The sequence below is a fragment of the Balaenoptera borealis genome (assembly GCF_965194805.1).
Source record: "Balaenoptera borealis genome assembly, chromosome: 2".
Taxonomy (NCBI): domain Eukaryota; kingdom Metazoa; phylum Chordata; class Mammalia; order Artiodactyla; family Balaenopteridae; genus Balaenoptera; species Balaenoptera borealis.
Window position 1 is genome coordinate 94,232,872 of NC_138867.1, and position 18,336 is coordinate 94,251,207.

At 38.7% G+C, this 18,336-nt stretch overlaps 1 long non-coding RNA gene across 1 annotated transcript in view; it reads right to left on the reverse strand.

Annotated features, from left to right (window-relative positions):
- Window positions 1-12,930: 12,930 nt before the first annotated feature.
- The window catches only part of LOC309622625, a 171,825-nt gene continuing 166,419 nt past the window's right edge, over window positions 12,931-18,336 (reverse strand). The window contains exon 2 of the long non-coding RNA XR_014241040.1: window positions 12,931-14,546. This is a non-coding gene — a long non-coding RNA (uncharacterized lncRNA). The remainder of the gene's footprint in view (window positions 14,547-18,336) is intronic.

Genomic DNA, 18,336 nt, shown 5'->3' on the forward strand with positions numbered 1-18,336 from the left:
CTGCATCTTCTTCCCTCTACTTTTCCATCTCCTTCTTGTAGTTTACACATGAGAACCAAGGGGACTCGGGAAGACATATGAGTGCTTTAGACCTCACTCCTGCCCCAGTGTTGCCTCTCTCACCCCCTCCATTCCCACTCATTGCTATTGATAATCCATGTTTTCCCCAGTCTAATAAAATGTGGGGGACGGCAAGCACAGCTTCAAGTCCTCTTTCTTTTCCCTTCCACCAGCTCACCACCTCAAGCCACTTCTTATGTATAAATTATGGAGTCATCATGGCATGCACCTATTTTTACCAACAGTAGCTTCCAAAACTTGGAGTAATGATTAGTCACTTTAAGATAGAAATGAGTCACGTCTGAGTACAACATCTCTATGTTTAACAAAGTCATGCTTCTTGTTAATGAAGAAAATCATGATGGATATTTTGTGGTCCAAAGAATCTGTATCAAAGGAAGAAATGAAACAGGAATCTCAGTGATGGATTATTGCTAGGAACACTTCCTCTTATTTCTCTCCAGGAAGATAGGATACAGATTCTGGCCTGCAGTTCATATACATATCTGATGTTCTCTCTGGGCAAGATACTCAATGACTCTATAACTCCAAGCTTGAGGATGGCACCAAGGGAGCCCTGAGAATATAAGCCTTCCCTTGGCTGGAACAGTTTCTCCCTTTTCCAGGCACACCCAGCCTGACTTTGTGGAAAGTAATTTTGTTCCCAGATAGTATCATTGTATTTTCTCTATAAAAATAAGTGGGGAGGCAGAGTCAAGATGGCGGTGTGGGAAGATGCAGAGTTAGCGTCTCCCCACAACCAGGGTGCCTGCCGGCCACTGGTGGGGGACTCTGACGCCCAAGGAGACAGGAAGAATCCCAGAGTGAACCAGTAGGACATAGGGGGACTGAAGGGGGAGGAGAAGTGGAGGCCAGACAGGATCGGCACCCCTGAGGCTGGGGAGATCAGGAGAGGCAGGTGGAAGGGACTGTCCTGGAAGAGCGGGAGAGGAGTGAAGGGCGATCACCTGGCCCACTTGGTCCGGGGAGGCTGCTGAGCTCCCAAGCTGGCTCCCCACCTCCAAAGCCGCATCAAGGCCACGTGGGTCCTTGGGGGCATAGGAGGGAGGCCAAGGGGAGACCAGGAGAGGCAGGTGGGAGGGGCCCTGCGAGAGGAGTGAAGGGCATTTGCCCCGGCCACTCAGGCTAGGGGAGCCTGTTGAGCTCCCAGGCCAGTCCCCTGCTCTCCAAGGCACACCCACCCCCTCCTGCCGCATTGGTCCTGGGGGCATAGGAGGGAGGCTGGGGAGATCAGGAGAGGCAGGTGGCAGGGGCCCTCCCAGACTCCAGACCAGACGAGCAGGAGAGGAGAGGAGGGCGTTTGCCCGGCCCACTCAAGCCCAGGAAGCCTGCTGGGCTCCCAGGTGAGGTCCCCTGCCCTCTGAGACCAGGGGTGGGGGGCACGCCTGAGCCCCTTCTGGTCCTTGAGCCTAAACCCCATCCCCCACAGCCCTCAGGACCTTTTCCAGCCCTGTGGGTCCGGAGCATTGGCCCCACCCACCGCCCAAGCCTCGCCCATGCTTAGGCCCCGCCTTCCACAGCCAAGGCCTTCCCCCAACCCCTGCCCTTTTTTATTTCTTTTTTTTTCTTTTCCCTCCTCCTCTTTTTTACTATTGTGGTACTGATGTACCTTCCAGTTGTTGATTCATCTATATTTTTATTTTTACATTCTTTCTAACATATCTGTTAGTTTCCTAGTCTAATTTTATTTTTTACTTTATCATTGTTCTCATTTTTTTTTTTTTTTGCCACCTCACATGGCTTGAGGGATCTTGGTTCATGAGCCTGGGGTCAGGCAGAAGCTCCTGCGGTGGGAGCTCCAAGTCCAAACCACTGGACAGAGAACCTCAGAACCCAGGGAATATTCATCGGAGTGAGGTTTCACAGAGGTCCTCATCTCAGCACCAAGACCCAGCTCTACCCAATAGCCTACAAACTCCAGTGTTGGAAGCCTCAGACCAAACAACCAGTAAAACAGGAACACAATCCCACTCATAAAGAAAATGAGATGGCAGAAAAATATGTCATAGATGAAGGAGCAAGGTAAAAACCTACAAGACCAAATAAATGAAGAGGAAATAGGCAATCTACCTGAAAAAGAATTCAGAGTAATGGTAGTAAAGATGATACAGAATCTCAGAAATAGAATGGAAGCATAGATTGAGAAAATACAAGAAACGTTTAACAAAGATCTAGAAGAACTAAAGAACAAACAAACAGAGATGAACAACACAATAACTGAAATTAAAAATACACTAGAAGGACTCAATAACAGAATAACTGAGGCAGAAGAATGAATAAGTGAGCTGGAAGACACAATGGTGGAAATAACTGCCAAGGAGCAGAATAAAGAAAAAAGAATGAAAAGAATTGAAGACAATCTCAGAGACCTCTGGGAAAACACTAAATGCACCAACATTTGCATTATAGCGGTCCCAGAAGAAGAAGAGAAAAAGAAAGGGTCTGAGAAAATATTTGAAGAGATTATAGTGGAAAACTTCCCTAACATAGGAAAGGAAATAGTCAATCAAATCCAGGAAGCACAGAGAGTACCATACAGGATAAACCCAAAAAGAAACATGCCAAGACACATGTTAATCAAACTATCAAACATAAAATACAAGGAAAAAATATTAAAAGCAGCAAGGGAAAAGCAAAAAATAACATACAAAGGAACTCACATAAGGTTATCAGCTGATTTTTCAGTGGAAACTCTGCAGACCAGAATGGAGTGGCAGGATATACTTTAAGTGATGAAAGAGAAAAACCTACAAGCAAGATTACTCTACCCAGCAAGGATCTCATTCAGATTTGACAGAGAAGTCAAAAGCATTTCAGACAAGCAAAAGCTAAGAGAATTCAGCACCACCAAACCAGCTTTACAACAAATGCTAAAGAAACTTCTCTGAGGGAAACACAAGAGAAGGAAAAGACCCATAAAAACAAACCCAAAACAATTAAGAAAATGGCAATAGGAACATACATATCGATAATAACCTTGAATGTAAATGGACTAAGTGCCCCAACCAAAAGACACAGATTGGCTGAATGGATCCAAAAACAAGACCCATCTATATGCTGTCTACAAGAGACCCACTTGAGACCTAGGGACACATACAGACTGAAAGTGAGGGGATGGAAAAAGATATTCCATGCAAATGGAAATCAAAAGGAAGCTGGAGTAGCAATACTCGTATCAGATAAAATAAACTTTAAAATAAAGACTGTTACAAGAGATAAGGAGGGACACTACATAATGATCAAAGGATCAATCCAAGAAGATATAACAATTATAAATGTTTATGCACCCAACATAGGAGCACCTCAATACATAAGGCAAATGCTAGCAACCACAAAATGAGAAATTGACAGTAACACAATAACAGTAGGGGACTTTAACACCCCACTTATACCAATGGACAGATCATCCAAACAGAAAATAAATAAGGAAACACAAGCTTTAAATGACACAAGAGACCAGATAGATCTAACTGATATTTATAGAACATTCCACCCAAAAGTGGCAGAATACACTTTCTTCTCAAGTGCACACAGAACATTCTCCAGGATAGATCACATCTTGGGTCACAAATCAAGCCTGGGAAAATTTAAGAAAATTGAAATCGTATCCAGCATCTTTTCTGACCACAACACTATGAGACTGGAAATCAATTACAGGAAAAAACTGTAAAAAAACACAAATACTTGGAGGCTAAACAGTGTGCTACTAAATGACCAAGAGATCACTGAAGAAATCAAAGAAGAAATAAAAAATTACACAGAAACAAATGACAATGAAAGCACTGTGACCCAAAACCTGTGGGATGCAGCAAAAACAGTTCTAAGAGGGAAGTTTATAGCAACTCAATCTCACCTCAGGAAACAAGAAAAATCTCAAATAAACAATCTAACCCTACACTTAAAACAACTAGAGAAAGAAGAAAAAAGAAAACCCAAAGTCAGCAGAAGGAAAGAAATCATAAAGATCACAGCAGAAATAAGTGAAATAGAAATGAAGAAAACAATAGCAAAAATCAATAAAACGAAAAGCTGGTTCTTTGAGAAGATAAACAAAATTGATAAACCCTTAGCCAGACTCATCAAGAAAAAAAGGGAGAAGATGCAAATCAATAAAATTAGAAATGAAAAAGGAGAAATCCCAACTGACACTGCAGAAATACAAAGGATTATGAGAGACTGCTACAAACAACTATATGCCAATAAAATGGACAACCACGAAGAAATGGACAAATTCTTGGAAAGGTACAATTTTCCAAGACTGAACCAGGAAGAATTAGAAAATATAAACAGACCAATCACAAGTAATGAAATTGAAACTGTAATTTTAAATCTTCCAACAAACAAAAGTCCAGGATCAGATGGCTTCACAGGCGAATTCTGTCAAACATTTAGAGAAGAGCTAACACCGATCTTCTCAAACTCTTCCAAAAAATTCCAGAGGGAGAAACACTCCCAAACTCATTCTACGAAGCCACTATCACCCTGATACCAAAACCAGACAAAGATGTCACACAAAAAAAGAAAATTACAGACCAATATCACTGATGAACATAGATGCAAAACTCCTGAACAAAATACTTGCAAACAGAATCCCACAGCATATTAAAAGGATCACACACCATGATCAACTGGGATTTATCCCAGGGATGCAAGGATTCTTCAGTATGCACAAATCAATCAGTGTGATACACCACATTAACAAATTAAGGAATAAAAACCATATGATCATCTCAATAGACGCAGAAAAAGCTTTTGACAAAATTCAACACGCATTTATGATAAAAACTCTCCAGAAAATTGGCATTGAGGGAAACTACCTCAACGTAATAAAGGCCATATATGACAAATCCACAGTAAGCATCATACTCAATGGTGAAAAACTGAAAGCATTTCCCCGAAGGTCAGGAACAAGACAAGGATGTCCACTCTCACCACTCTTATTTAACATAGTTTTGGAAGTCCTAGCCACAGCACTAAGAGAAGAAAAAGAAATAAAAGGAATGCAAATTGGAAAAGAAGAAGTAAAACTGTCACTGTTTGCCAATGACATGATACTATCCATAGAAAATCCTAAAGATGCCACCAGAAAACTACTAGAACTAATCAATGAATTTGGTAAGGTTGCAGGATATAAAATTAATGCACAGAAATCTCTGGCATTCCTATACACCAACAAAGAAAAATCAGAAAGAGAAATGAAGGAAACATTACCATTTACCATTGCAACAAAAAAGATAAAATACCTAGGAATAAACCTGCCTAAGGAGGCGAAAGACTTGTACTCAGAAAACTATAAAACACTGATGAAAGAAATCGAAGATGACATAAACAGATGGAGAAATATACCATGTTCTTGGATTGGAAGAATCAACATTGTGAAAATGACTATACTACCCAAAGCAATCTACAGATTCAATGCAATCCTTATCAAACTACCAATGGCATTCTTCACAGAATTAGAACAAAAAACCTTACAATTCATATGGAAACACAAAAGACCCTGAAGAGCCAAAGCAACCTTGAGAAAGAAAAACAGAGTTGGAGGAATCAGGCGCCCCGACTTCAAACTATACCACAAAGCTACAGTAATCAAGACAGTATGGTACTGGCACTAAAACAGAAATATAGATCAATGGTACAGGATAGAATGCCCAGAGATAAACCCACACACGTATGGGCACCTAATTTATGACAAAGGAGGCAAGAACATACAATAGAGAAAAGACAGCCTCTTCAATAAGTGGTGCTGGGAAAACTGGACAGCTACATGTAAAAGAATGAAATTAGAACACTCCCTAACACCATACACAAAAATAAACTCCAAATGGATTAAAGACTTAAATGTAAGACCAGACACTATTAAACTTTTAGAGGGAAGCATAGGAAAAACACTCTTTGACATAAACCACAGCAAGATCTTTTTTGACCCACCTCCTAGAGTAACAGAAATAAAAACAAAAATAAACAAATGGGACTTAATTAAACTTAAAGCTTTTGCACAGCAAAGGAAACCATAAACAAGACAAAAAGACAACCCTCACAATGGGAGAAAATATTTGCAAATGAAACAACAGACAAAGGATTAATCTCCAACATATACAAACAGCTCATGGAGCTCAGTATCAAAAAAAAGAAACAATCCAGTTAAAAAATGGGTGGAAGACCTAAATAGTCATTTCACCAAGGAAGACATACAGATGGCCAAGAGGCACATGAAAAGATGCTCAACATCACTAATTATTAGAGAAATGCAAATCAAAACTGCAATGAGGTATCACCTCATGCCGGTCAGGATGGGCATTATCAAAAAAGCTAGAAACAATAAATGCTGGAAAGGGTGTGGTGAAAAGGGAACCCTCCTACACTGTTGGTGGGAATGTAAATTGATACAACCACTATGGAAAACAGTATGGAGGTTCCTTAAAAAACTAAAAATAGAACTACCATATGACCCAGCAATCCCACTACTGGGCATATACCCTGAGAAAACCATAATTCAAAAAACATGCACCACAATGTTCATTGCAGCACTATTTACAATACCCAGGACATGGAAGTAACCTAAATGTCCATCGACAGATGAATGGATAAAGAAGATGTGGCACATACATACAATGGAATATTACTCAGCCATGAAAAGCAATGAAACTGAGTTATTTGTGGTGAGGTGGATGGACCTACAGTCTGTCATACAGAATGAAGTAAATCAGAAAGAGAAAAACAAATACTATATGCTAACGCATATATATGGAATCTAAAAAAAAATATTAAAAATGGTACTGATGAACCTAGTTGCAGGGCAGGAATAAAGAGGTAAACATAGAGAATGGACTTGATGACATGGGGTGGGAGGGCGAAGCTGGCGCGAAGTGAGAGTAGCCTCGACATATATACACTACCGAATGTAAAATAGTTGGCTGGTGGGAAGCAGCCGCATAGCACAGGGAGATTGGCTCGGGGCTTTGTGACCACCTAGAGGGGTGGGATAGGGAGGATGGGAGGGAGGCTCAAGAGGGAGGGGATATGGGGATATGTGTATGCATATGGCTGATTCGCTTTGTTGTGCAACAGAAACTAACATGGTATTGTGAAGCAATTATACTCCAATAAAGATCTATTTTAAAAAAATAAGTGGAATGAGTGATGATTAGGAACCTTGAAAAGTGTAACTTTTTGTTTAATTGCCATCATTGAGTATCCATTGCCCTAACAGTTCTCAAACCAAGGCCTGTAGTTTTCACAGATGATTCGCAACTAAATAAGGTTTGGAAATACTTCACATTCTATTTTTCTTGGAGAGTCAAAATGCACATTAATATATTAAAAACCCTGAGAAGTCCTGCAGGAAGGAAAATTGTTTTAATATGTTTAAACTAACATTTCCTCAACTTATTTGGCCACGCAAAACCCTTTTTTCAAAGACCATTAGTGGTACAGGACACCATTCCTCTGCTGGATATAGATGAGAAATGCTACATTATAACAAACCAAAGCTGGTACAGCATACATATAGCCCAGTACCTGACCTTAAATAGCACCCAACAGTCATCTTAACTAAATCTTTTATTCTGCATCTACCTGGCTGACAAAGTTAAGGATAACAATGACCAATTGTGTTGAATATTTGGGCCAAATAATCTCCTTTCCCCAACATATAGAATATATGAGGTAATATTGGGAAGATTTTTTACCTTTTAAGAAAATTAAAATTTCAAATTATAAAGCAGTAAGACAAGAATTTACATAGGACACCTAAGTTAGTGCATCTTCCTTGCTCCATCTCTCATGGAGGTAGTCAGCACAGAGATTTAAAGTGGAGATATTGTGACCAATTATATAGTTTGTAAGTCTATTGGAAGTGTCATCTATAGTTTGGGGGTTGTCCCCTGCTGATATTGTAGAACAATTAGGCCTTTCTACCACAAGTTCATGCAAAGCCTGAGAAAAAGTATCTATTTTAAAAAATACCATGTGGTTCTTTGTTTTCCTACACCCACTTACTTGAATTTTCCACTTACTGTGTATATTGTGGGAAATTTCTGGTTTTTCTCTGCTTTACTCATCAAAGTGTTATTTTTAGAGATAATTTAGAACTCTCAGATGCCCAGAAAATCTATTTTCAGCTCTATTTTACAGAAGAGTCAAAAGTTTCATATAGTTAAGTGTAAATGAAATTAAGCACTCAAAATGTAAGAGAGTCTAATTTGAAACACAGATTCTCCAAGTTATGAATATGTTCCAAGGTTGGCAGAATATATGATCACATCTCTAAGGATTGCCATTTATACTCCAACACAGGCAGAGGTGAATTAATGCCTTTTTAGCCTGATAGCTAATAAATTGCTTTAGGTGAGGACATTTTGAATGAGTTCAATTTTATGGTGAGCTTACTAGTCACACTGATAAGCTGACAGTTCCATAGACTACAGAACTTTCCGTCCTCTCCTTATGGAAATCCAGGGACATAGGCCTGGAAATAGGAATGCAGCATTTAGTAATATGGACTGGCATGTTAGAGTAAATATTTGGAGCACTCAGTAGTTGCAGATACCACTTATTAAGCAATTACCTAGTGTTAGGTGCTGTGCTAAGCATAATATTAATAACAACAGCTAATATTCAAAGCATGCTTATTCTGTACTGGGCACTATGATGAACACTTTATGTGCATTTTCTCTATTGATCCTTACAATTATAAACACGGACGAGCCTCATTTAAGATGAAGAAACTGAGACAAAAACCAGAAATTTTCCAGTCACATGGTTAGTCTAGATGGATTAATAGCTGAGTCCTGAGGAATTAATTCCTTATTGTGTCAAGCTACTTGTTTTCTCCTTGGCTATCCTTGGCATCTTCCTTTTTATTCCTGAAAGGTGAACCAGTGCCTCTCCTGTCTCAGTCTGCTTTGGCTGCTATAACAAAATACCATGGACTTATAAACAACAGGAATTTATTTCTCACAGTCCTGGAGGCTGGAAGTGTGAGGTCAGGAAGCCAGCATGATTGGGTGAGGGCCCTCTTCTGGGAAGCAGACTTCTTATTGTCATATAATGGAAGGGGCCGGGGATCTCTCTGGAGCCTCATTCATAAGGCACTAATCCCATTCATGACGGCTCCACCTTCATGATTTTCAGCACCTCCCAAAGGTCCCAACTCCCAACATCATCACCTTTAGGGGCTAGGATTTCAACATATGAATTTTGTGGGCACTCAGACATTCAGACCATAGCACGTCTCATCCTTCCTTGCACTGGTAGCCGTAGTCTTTCAGGCTACAGAACTCTTGAAGTTCAAAGAATAGTACTTGAGTTCTAACAAGTGCCATGAAAACAGATATGACCCAATTCTTTAAGCTTCAGAGAGAATTAGTCCAAATTTCATTACAAAGTTCTTTAATTTTTTTCTGAGGATCCTGGGAGTGAGGCTGTTTTATTTATCTATTGCAGCATAATAAATTTTCCCAAAATTAGTGGCTTAAAACAATAATAATTATTGATTATTTCCCAGACTTTCTTTGAGTCAGTTAGGACACGGTGGAGATGGCCTGACTCTGCTGCACAATGTCTGGACTCTATGCTGGAAAATGGGAAGATTGAGAACAGGAATCATCAGGCTTGTATGCCCACAGTTTTAAGAGTTGATGCTTGCTGGTTGCTTAGCTGAGGCTGTTGGTCAGAATATACCCACACATGGCCTTTCCATGGTGCACGAGCTTCCTTCCAAAATGGTGGTGTGGTTCTAAGGGAGACCCCCTGTGAGAAAGCAAGAGCCAGATGGAAGCCATATTGCCTTTTTGGACCTAGCCTCAGAAGTCATGCGGCATTCCTTCCCCCGTGTTCTAGTGGGTGAGGCATTTATAAGGATCTACCAGGTTCAAGGAGAAGGAACACAGACTCCATTTCTTGATGGATATGTATTAACATCACATTGTAAAAAGAGCATGAGAGATGAGGTATATGTTGGTGTGGACTTCTTTGCAAAGTAACTCGCAACAGGAAGCAAGAATGAGAAATGTAAAAATTTTCCAAGTCACTGATGACCCTTAGCTCCTGCTTTTACTGAGTTAGTTCCACTAATAAATTGTCTGTTTTTTATGTCCTCTCTCTGTTCTCTACCACATACAATAAGACTTGAAATCAAGCCTGCTTCCATAATTTACACACACAAAGAAATACACTCCCTACCAAATAAACACTCACAAGCAAAAACACTCATTAAAGTATTTTCTGTGAAGCAGACTTGACTGAGGCTTGCAGCAATGGATGGTATTTACATTGCAGCCAAACAACTTAAAATAGAATATTGGAAAACCCTAATATGAAAAGCCCTCTGGATCCTTTCCTATGTTCCAGGGCTCTCCTCCCTGGTTTCCTCTGTTTTCTTCTCTATCCCTTCTCTCTCAGGAGTAATAACTTTAAATGCCTTCCATTTTCTTATAAAAATTAATTCACATTCGCTCCACTGAATCTGCATACCCTATACTCAGCACATAGACTCTCTCTTGTGTACAAAGACCCACTAGTGTATTCTGCTAAACCACACAGGCCATCTAAATCTAAGCCTCACCCTTGCTCCCTCCTCCACCTCTTTCTGCAAAAGGAAAAGCGAAGAGATTTAGTCCTTCATCTGTATGAATTATTCCCTGTTTCCACCCCGAGCTTCTCCATGGAAAAGGCAGAAGTTGCTACATTCATTTGTGGTTTTAAATAACATTTTCCCCCTCTGCATTTCACTAGCGTGCATTGACTTGCAGCCAGCACTATCCACTTCAGTTTTCCATCTCTAATTTCCAGAACATTCAGGGAAAGTTTCAGCCTCAGACTTTATGAATATGCTTCAGAACAGATCTTCTGAGGCAGAAATCACCATTCAATCAAGAGAGAGCCTCCAAGTCCCCATTTATAATGAAACCAAATAGGTAAACTCCACTTTTGTCCTCTCTCCTATAGCACAATTCTGGGTTTGCTTGGGTTCCCTTTCCAAAGTCTATCCTTTGATCTTAGGAACTTTTAGAATTAGATTGACTCAGGAGAGGAAATATCTAAATACGATGGAGATGCTCTCTGACTAGTTCCTAAATAGCCAGATTCTGGAAGAACATTGCTTCCCATATGGCAACTATAATACAAATTCCAACTATTTTCTCCATAGTCATGTCCTCACTACTCCCATAACCCTCTTCTTAGCAAATCCACCCAAACCCTCTCCTCTCCATTCCCACAGCCCTGCTGAGAGGGAGTGCACCACATGATTCCACACACTTGCCTACAGAGAAATGGATTATGGTGGACGACTGGCTCAAACTCATCCAATCACATGGTTTTCCTAGGACAATGGGATAGGACTAAAGGATAGTAGCTAACATAGTCTGAGCAAAGCAGAGCAAACCTCTCAGCAACAACGGGGCACAAAGCAGATGCTGACAAATTTGACATGGATGCAAACCATTTGGCTTCCAGAACTGGAGAAAAAAATCTAGTTCCCCAAAGCCATCTAGTTCCTGCTTCCACCCCCTTGAGGGGTCTGACTCTTCCTCTCGCCCCTGGGTTGGCTGAGATATCCCCAAAATGAAACAATAAGCTGACCCTTATTGCTTCAATCACTTTGCAACCAAGCGAACAGATTATTCTACACGGAATATGAGAAAGAAAATGGAGAGATATTTTTATTTTCATTAATTTACTTACCTACTGTCTTCTGGGCATATATATTGTAAGTAGTGAAGAATTATAAATCAAGGAGTTTCAATAAAGTATGGTTGATGTTCCTCTCTGGTACTCTAGGACTGTTAAAAGGATAGAACATACTTTAATACTGAATGAAATGCCATTGTGAACTTATCCTAGGTAATCAAAGAAATTTCTCGAGAAATGGTATGCTACTGAAGTATCTCTAAAGATATTTTGCATGAACTAACCCTTAGACAGTGAACTTTATTTAAGGAGGCTCCGTAGCAGGGCTTTGCAAGATGCTAAAGAATATGCTACTCGACAGTTTTCTCAAGAAATCTCTATCAGCTCCTTAGGGTGAGCAACACAGCAAAAACAAACAAGCAAACAAAAAAAAACAACCTTGTAAAGCATTTCTGAGAAATGTGTGCCCATTTCAAGAAATGGAGTCAAATGCATTAGTAAATTAAGACATGTAATGGATTTGGGGAAAGCCTAAGTCACAATTGGAGTTGGACTCTGTATGAAGCTGCATGTATAATTCTTTTTTTTTTTTTTTTTTTCCCATGGATGACCACAACAAAAGCAACAATGATTGCAATTACCAAACATGAAACACACTCATACTATGTCATAATATTGACATTCAGTCCAGTAATCCTTCACTGTAACAGCTCCTTTACTTTGCAGTGAAAATTGATTTGTATATTCTTTGCCTCTGAGTCCTTGTGGGATTTTTTTTTTTTTTTAATTCAGACAGAAAGTCACACAAATTATACTCATCCTCATCAGTTCACTCAGTCCCATGTAATTAATTATTTTTTCATCTTGATCTTTTGTTAGCACTTTTATGAGTTCATCAGTTTTTCATTAGAGTTCTGAAAATGCTTATTCATTCAGTTCAGCAGTACAGTCAGTTACCAGAAACCTGTACTTGTAAGAGTCTTTTCCATGAATTTCTTGAAGATGAAACCCTTTTATAGGAACATATTTGCAAAATCATCAGAGTACACCCAGAACTGTCTGTAAATGACAAAAGACTTAAAAATGACCACGGTTAAAGATTTGATGAAAGTTCATAATAATGCAGTTGACAAGAAAATTAGTTATTTCTGAGATATACATTTTAAAGTAATAACTAGGATTATTACTTATAACATTATACCAGAACATATAAGATTTTTAGAAATTTCATGCAATGTCTGAAACATTTATATTAACATATTTCCATACATATTTCCATACAAATACAAATATAAGATTTTTAGAAATTTCATGTAATGTCTGAAACATTTATATTAACATATTTCCATACAAATACAAATATAAGATGTTTAGAAATTTCATGTAATGTCTGAAACATTTATATTAACATATTTCCATACAAATAACCCAATGAAAGTTTAGTATTAGTTGTTTTGTTTGTTTTTTTATACTGCAGGTTCTTATTAGGCATCACTTTTATACACATCAGTGTATACATGTCAATCCCAATCGCCCAATTCAGCACACCACCATCCCCACCTCACCGCAGTTTTCCCCCCTTGGTGTCCATATGTCCATTCTCTACATCTGTGTCTCAACTTCTGCCCTGCAAACTGGCTCATCTGTACCATTTTTCTAGGTTCCACATACATGCATTAATATACGATATTTGTTTTTCTCTTTCTGACTTACTTCACTCTGTATGACAGTCTCTAGATCCATCCACGTCTCAACAAATGACTCAATTTCGTTCCTTTTTATGGCTGAGTAATATTCCATTGTATATATGTACCACAACTTCTTTATCCATTCGTCTGTTGATGGGCATTTAGGTTGCTTCCATGACCTGGCTATTGTAAATAGTGCTGCAATGAACATTCGGGTGCATGTGTCTTTTTGAATTACGGTTTTCTCTGGGTATATGCCCAGTACTGGGATTGCTGGGTCATATGGTAATTCTATTTTTAGTTTTTTAAGGAACCTCCATATTGTTCTCCATAGTGGCTGTATCAATTTACATTCCCACCAACAGTGCAAGAGGGTTCCCTTTTCTCCACACCCTCTCCAACATTTGTTGTTTGTAGATTTTCTGATGATGCCCATTCTAACAGGAGTGAGGTGATACCTCATTGTAGTTTTGATTTGCATTTCTCTAATAATTAGTGATGTTGAGCATCTTTTCATGTGCTTCGTGGCCGTCTGTATGTCTTCTTTGGAGAAATGTCTATTTAGGTCTTCTGCCCATTTTTGGATTGGGGTGTTTGTTTCTTTGATATTGAGCTGACTGAGCTGTTTATATATTTTGGAGATTAATCCTTTGTCCGTTGATTCGTTTGCAAATATTTTCTCCCATTCTGAGGGTTGTCTTTTTGTCTTGTTTATGGTTTCCTTTGCTGTGCAAAAGCTTTGAAGTTTCATTAGGTCCCACTTGTTTATTTTTGTTTTTATTTCCATTACTCTAGGAGGTGGATCAAAAAAGATCTTGCTGTGATTTATGTCAAAGAGTGTTCTTCCTATGTTTTCCTCTAAGAGTTTTATAGTGTCCAGTCTTATATTTAGGTCTCTAATCCATTTTAAGTTTATTTTTGTGTATGGTGTTAGGGAGTATTCTAATTTCATTCTTTTACATGTAGCTGTCCAGTTTTCCCAGCACCACTTATTGAGGAGACTGTCTTTTCTCCATTGTATATCTTTGCCTCCTTTGTCATAGATTAGTTGACCATAGGTGCGTGGGTTAATCTCTGGGCTTTCTATCTTGTTCCATTGATCTATGTTTCTGTTTTTGTGCCAGTACCATATTGTCTTGATTACTGTAGCTTTGTAGTATAGTCTGAAGTCTGGGAGTCTGATTCCTCCAGCTCCATTTTTTTGCCTCAAGACTGCTTTGGCTATTCGGGGTCTTTTGTGTCTCCATACAAATTTTAAGATGATTTGTTCTAGCTCCGTAAAAAATGCCATTGGTAATTTGATAGGGATTGCATTGAATCTGTAGATTGCTTTGGGTAGTATACTCATTTTCACAATGTTGATTCTTCCAATCCAAGAACATGGTATATCTCTCCATCTGTTGGTATCATCTTTAATTTCTTTCATCAGTGTCTTATAGTTTTCTGCATACAGGTCTTTTGTCTCCCTAGGTAGGTTTATTCCTAGGTATTTTATTCTTTTTGTTGCAATGGTAAATGGGAGTGTTTCCATAATTTCTCTTTCAGATTTTTCATCATTAGTGTATAGGAATGCAAGAGATTTCTGTGCATTAATTTTGTATCCTGCAACTTTACCATATTCATTAATTAGCTCTAGCAGTTTTCTGGTGGCAGTTTTAGGATTCTCTATGTATAGTATCATGTCATCCGCAAACAGTGACAGTTTTACTTCTTCCTTTCCAATTTGTATTCCTTTTATTTCTTTTTCTTCTCTGATTGCCGTGGCTAGGACTTCCAGAACTATGTTGAATAATAGTGGTGAGAGTGGACATCCTTGTCTCGTTCCTGATCTTAGAGGAAATGCTTTCAGTTTTTCACCATTGAGAATGATGTTTGCTGTGGGTTTGTCATATATGGCCTTTATTATGTTGAGGTAGGTTCCCTCTATGCCCACTTTCTGGAGAGTTTTTATCATAAATGGGTGTTGAATTTTGTCAAAAGCTTTTTCTGCATCTATTGAGATGATCATATGGTTTTTATTCTTCAATTTGTTAATATGGTGTATCACATTGATTGATTTGCGTATATTGAAGAATCCTTGCAGCCCTGGTATAAATCCCACTTGATCGTGGTGTATGATCCTTTTAATGTGTTGTTGGATTCTGTTTGCTAATATTTTGTTGAGGACTTTTGCATCTATATTCATCAGTGATATTGGTCTGTAATTTTCTTTTTTTGTAGTGTCTTTGTCTGGTTTTGGTATCAGGGTGATGGTGGCCTCATAGAATGAGTTTGGGAGTGTTCCTTCCTCTGCAATATTTTGGAAGAGTTTGAGAAGGGTGGGTGTTAGCTTTATTCTAAATGTTTGATAGAATTCACCTGTGAAGCCATCTGGTCCTGGACTTTTGTTTGTTGGAAGATTTTTAATCACAGTTTCAATTTCATTACTTGTGATTGGTCTGTTCTTATTTTCTGTTTCTTCCTGATTCAGTCTTGGAAGGTTATACCTTTCTAAGAATTTGTCCATTTCTTCCAGGTTGTCCATTTTATTGGCATAAAGTTGCTTGTAGTAGTCTCTTAGGATGCTTTGTATTTCTGCGGTGTCTGTTGTAACTTCTCCTTTTTCATTTCTGATTTTATTGATTTGAGTCCTCTCCCTCTTTTTCTTGATGAGTCTGGCTAATGGCTTATCAATTTTGTTTATCTTCTCAAAGAACCAGCTTTTAGTTTTATTGATCTTTGCTATTGTTTTCTTTGTTTCTATTTCATTTATTTCTGCTCTGATCTTTATGATTTCTTTCCTTCTGCTAACTTTGGGTTTTGTTTGTTCTTCTTTCTCTAGTTTCTTTAGGTGTAAGGTTAGATTGTTTACTTGAGATTTTTCTTGTTTCTTTAGGTAGGCTTGTATAGCTATAAACTTCCCTCTTAGAACCGCTTTTGCTGCATCCCATAGGTTTTGGGTCGTTGTGTTTTCATTGTCATTTGTCTCTAGGTATTTTTTTATTTCCTCTTTGATTTCTTCAGTGATCTCTTGGTTATTTAGTAACGTATTGTTTAGCCTCCATGTGTTTGTCTTTTTTCCGTTTTTTTCCCTGTAATTCATTTCTAATCTCATAGCGTTGTGGTCAGAAAAGATGCTTGATATGATTTCAATTTTCTTAAATTTACTGAGGCTTGATTTGTGACCCAAGATGTGATCTATCCTGGAGAATGTTCCGTGCGCACTTGAGAAGAACGTGTAATCTGCTGTTTTTGGATGGAATGTCCTATATATATCAATTAAATCTATCTGGTCTATTGTGTCATTTAAAGCTTCTGTTTCCTTATTTATTTTCATTTTGGATGATCTGTCCATTGGTGTAAGTGGAGTGTTAAAGTCCCCCACTATTATTGTGTTACTGTCGATTTCCTCTTTTATAGCTGTTAGCAGTTGCCTTATGTATTGAGGTGCTCCTATGTTGGGTGCATATATATTTATAATTGTTATATCTTCTTCATGGATTGATCCCTGGATCATTATGTAGTGTCCTTCCTTGTCTCTTTTAACATTCTTTATTTTAAAGTCTATTTTATCTGATATGAGTATTGCTACTCCAGCTTTCTTTTGATTTCCATTTGCATGGAATATCTTTTTCCATCCCCTCACTTTCAGTCTGTATGTGTCCCTAGGTCTAAAGTGGGTCTCTTGTAGACAGCATATATATGGGTCTTGTTTTTGTATCCATTCAGCCAGTCTATGTCTTTTGGTTGGGGCATTTAATCCATTCACGTTTAAGGTAATTATCGATATGTATGTTCCTATGACCATTTTCTTAATTGTTTTGGGTTTGTTTTTGTAGGTCCTTTTCTTCTCTTGTGTTTCCCACTTAGAGAAGTTCCTTTAGCATTTGTTGTAAAGCTGGTTTGGTGGTGCTGAATTCTCTTAGCTTTTGCTTGTCTGTAAAGCTTTTGATTTCTCCATCAAATCTAAATGAGATCCTTGCCGGGTAGAGTAATCTTGGTTGTAGGTTCTTCCCTTTCATCACTTTAAGTATATCATGCCACTCCCTTCTGGCTTGCAGAGTTTCTGCTGAGAAATCAGCTGTTAACCTTATGGGAGTTCCCTTGTATGTTATTTGTCGTTTTTCCCTTGCTGCTTTCAATAATTTTTCTTTGTCTTTAATTTTTGCCACTTTGATTACTATGTGTCTCGGCGTGTTTCTCCTTGGGTTTATTCTGTATGGGACTCTCTGCGCTTCCTGGACTTGGGTGGCTATTTCCTTTCCCATGTTAGGGAAGTTTTCGACTATAATCTCTTCAAATATTTTCTCTGGTCCTTTCTCTCTCTCTTCTCCTTCTGGGACCCCTATAATGCGAATGTTGTTGCGTTTAATGTTGTCCCAGAGGTCTCTTAGGCTGTCTTCATTTCTTTTCATTCTTTTTTCTTTAGTCTGTTCCGCAGCAGTGAATTCCACCATTCTGTCTTCCAGGTCACTTATCCGTTCTTCTGCCTCAGTTATTCTGCTATTGATTCCTTCTAGTGTAGTTTTCATTTCAGTTACTGTATTGGTCATCTCTGTTTGTTTGTTCTTTAATTCTTCTAGGTCTTTGTTAATCATTTCTTGCATCTTCTCAATCTTTGCCTCCATTCTTATTCCGAGGTCCTGGATCATCTTCACTATCATTATTCTGAATTCTTTTTCTGGAAGGTTGCCTATCTCCACTTCATTTAGTTGTTTTTCTGGGGTTTTTTCTTGTTCCTTCATCTGGTACATAGCCCTCTGCCTTTTCATCTTCTCTATCTTTCTGTAACTGTGGTTTTTGGTCCACAGGCTGCAGGATTGTAGTTTTTCTTGCTTCTGCTGTCTGCCCTCTGGTGGTTGAGGCTATCTAAGAGGCTTGATGGGAGGCTCTGGTGGTGGGTAGAGCTGACTGTTGCTGTGGCAGTCAGAGCTCAGTAAAACCTTAATCCACT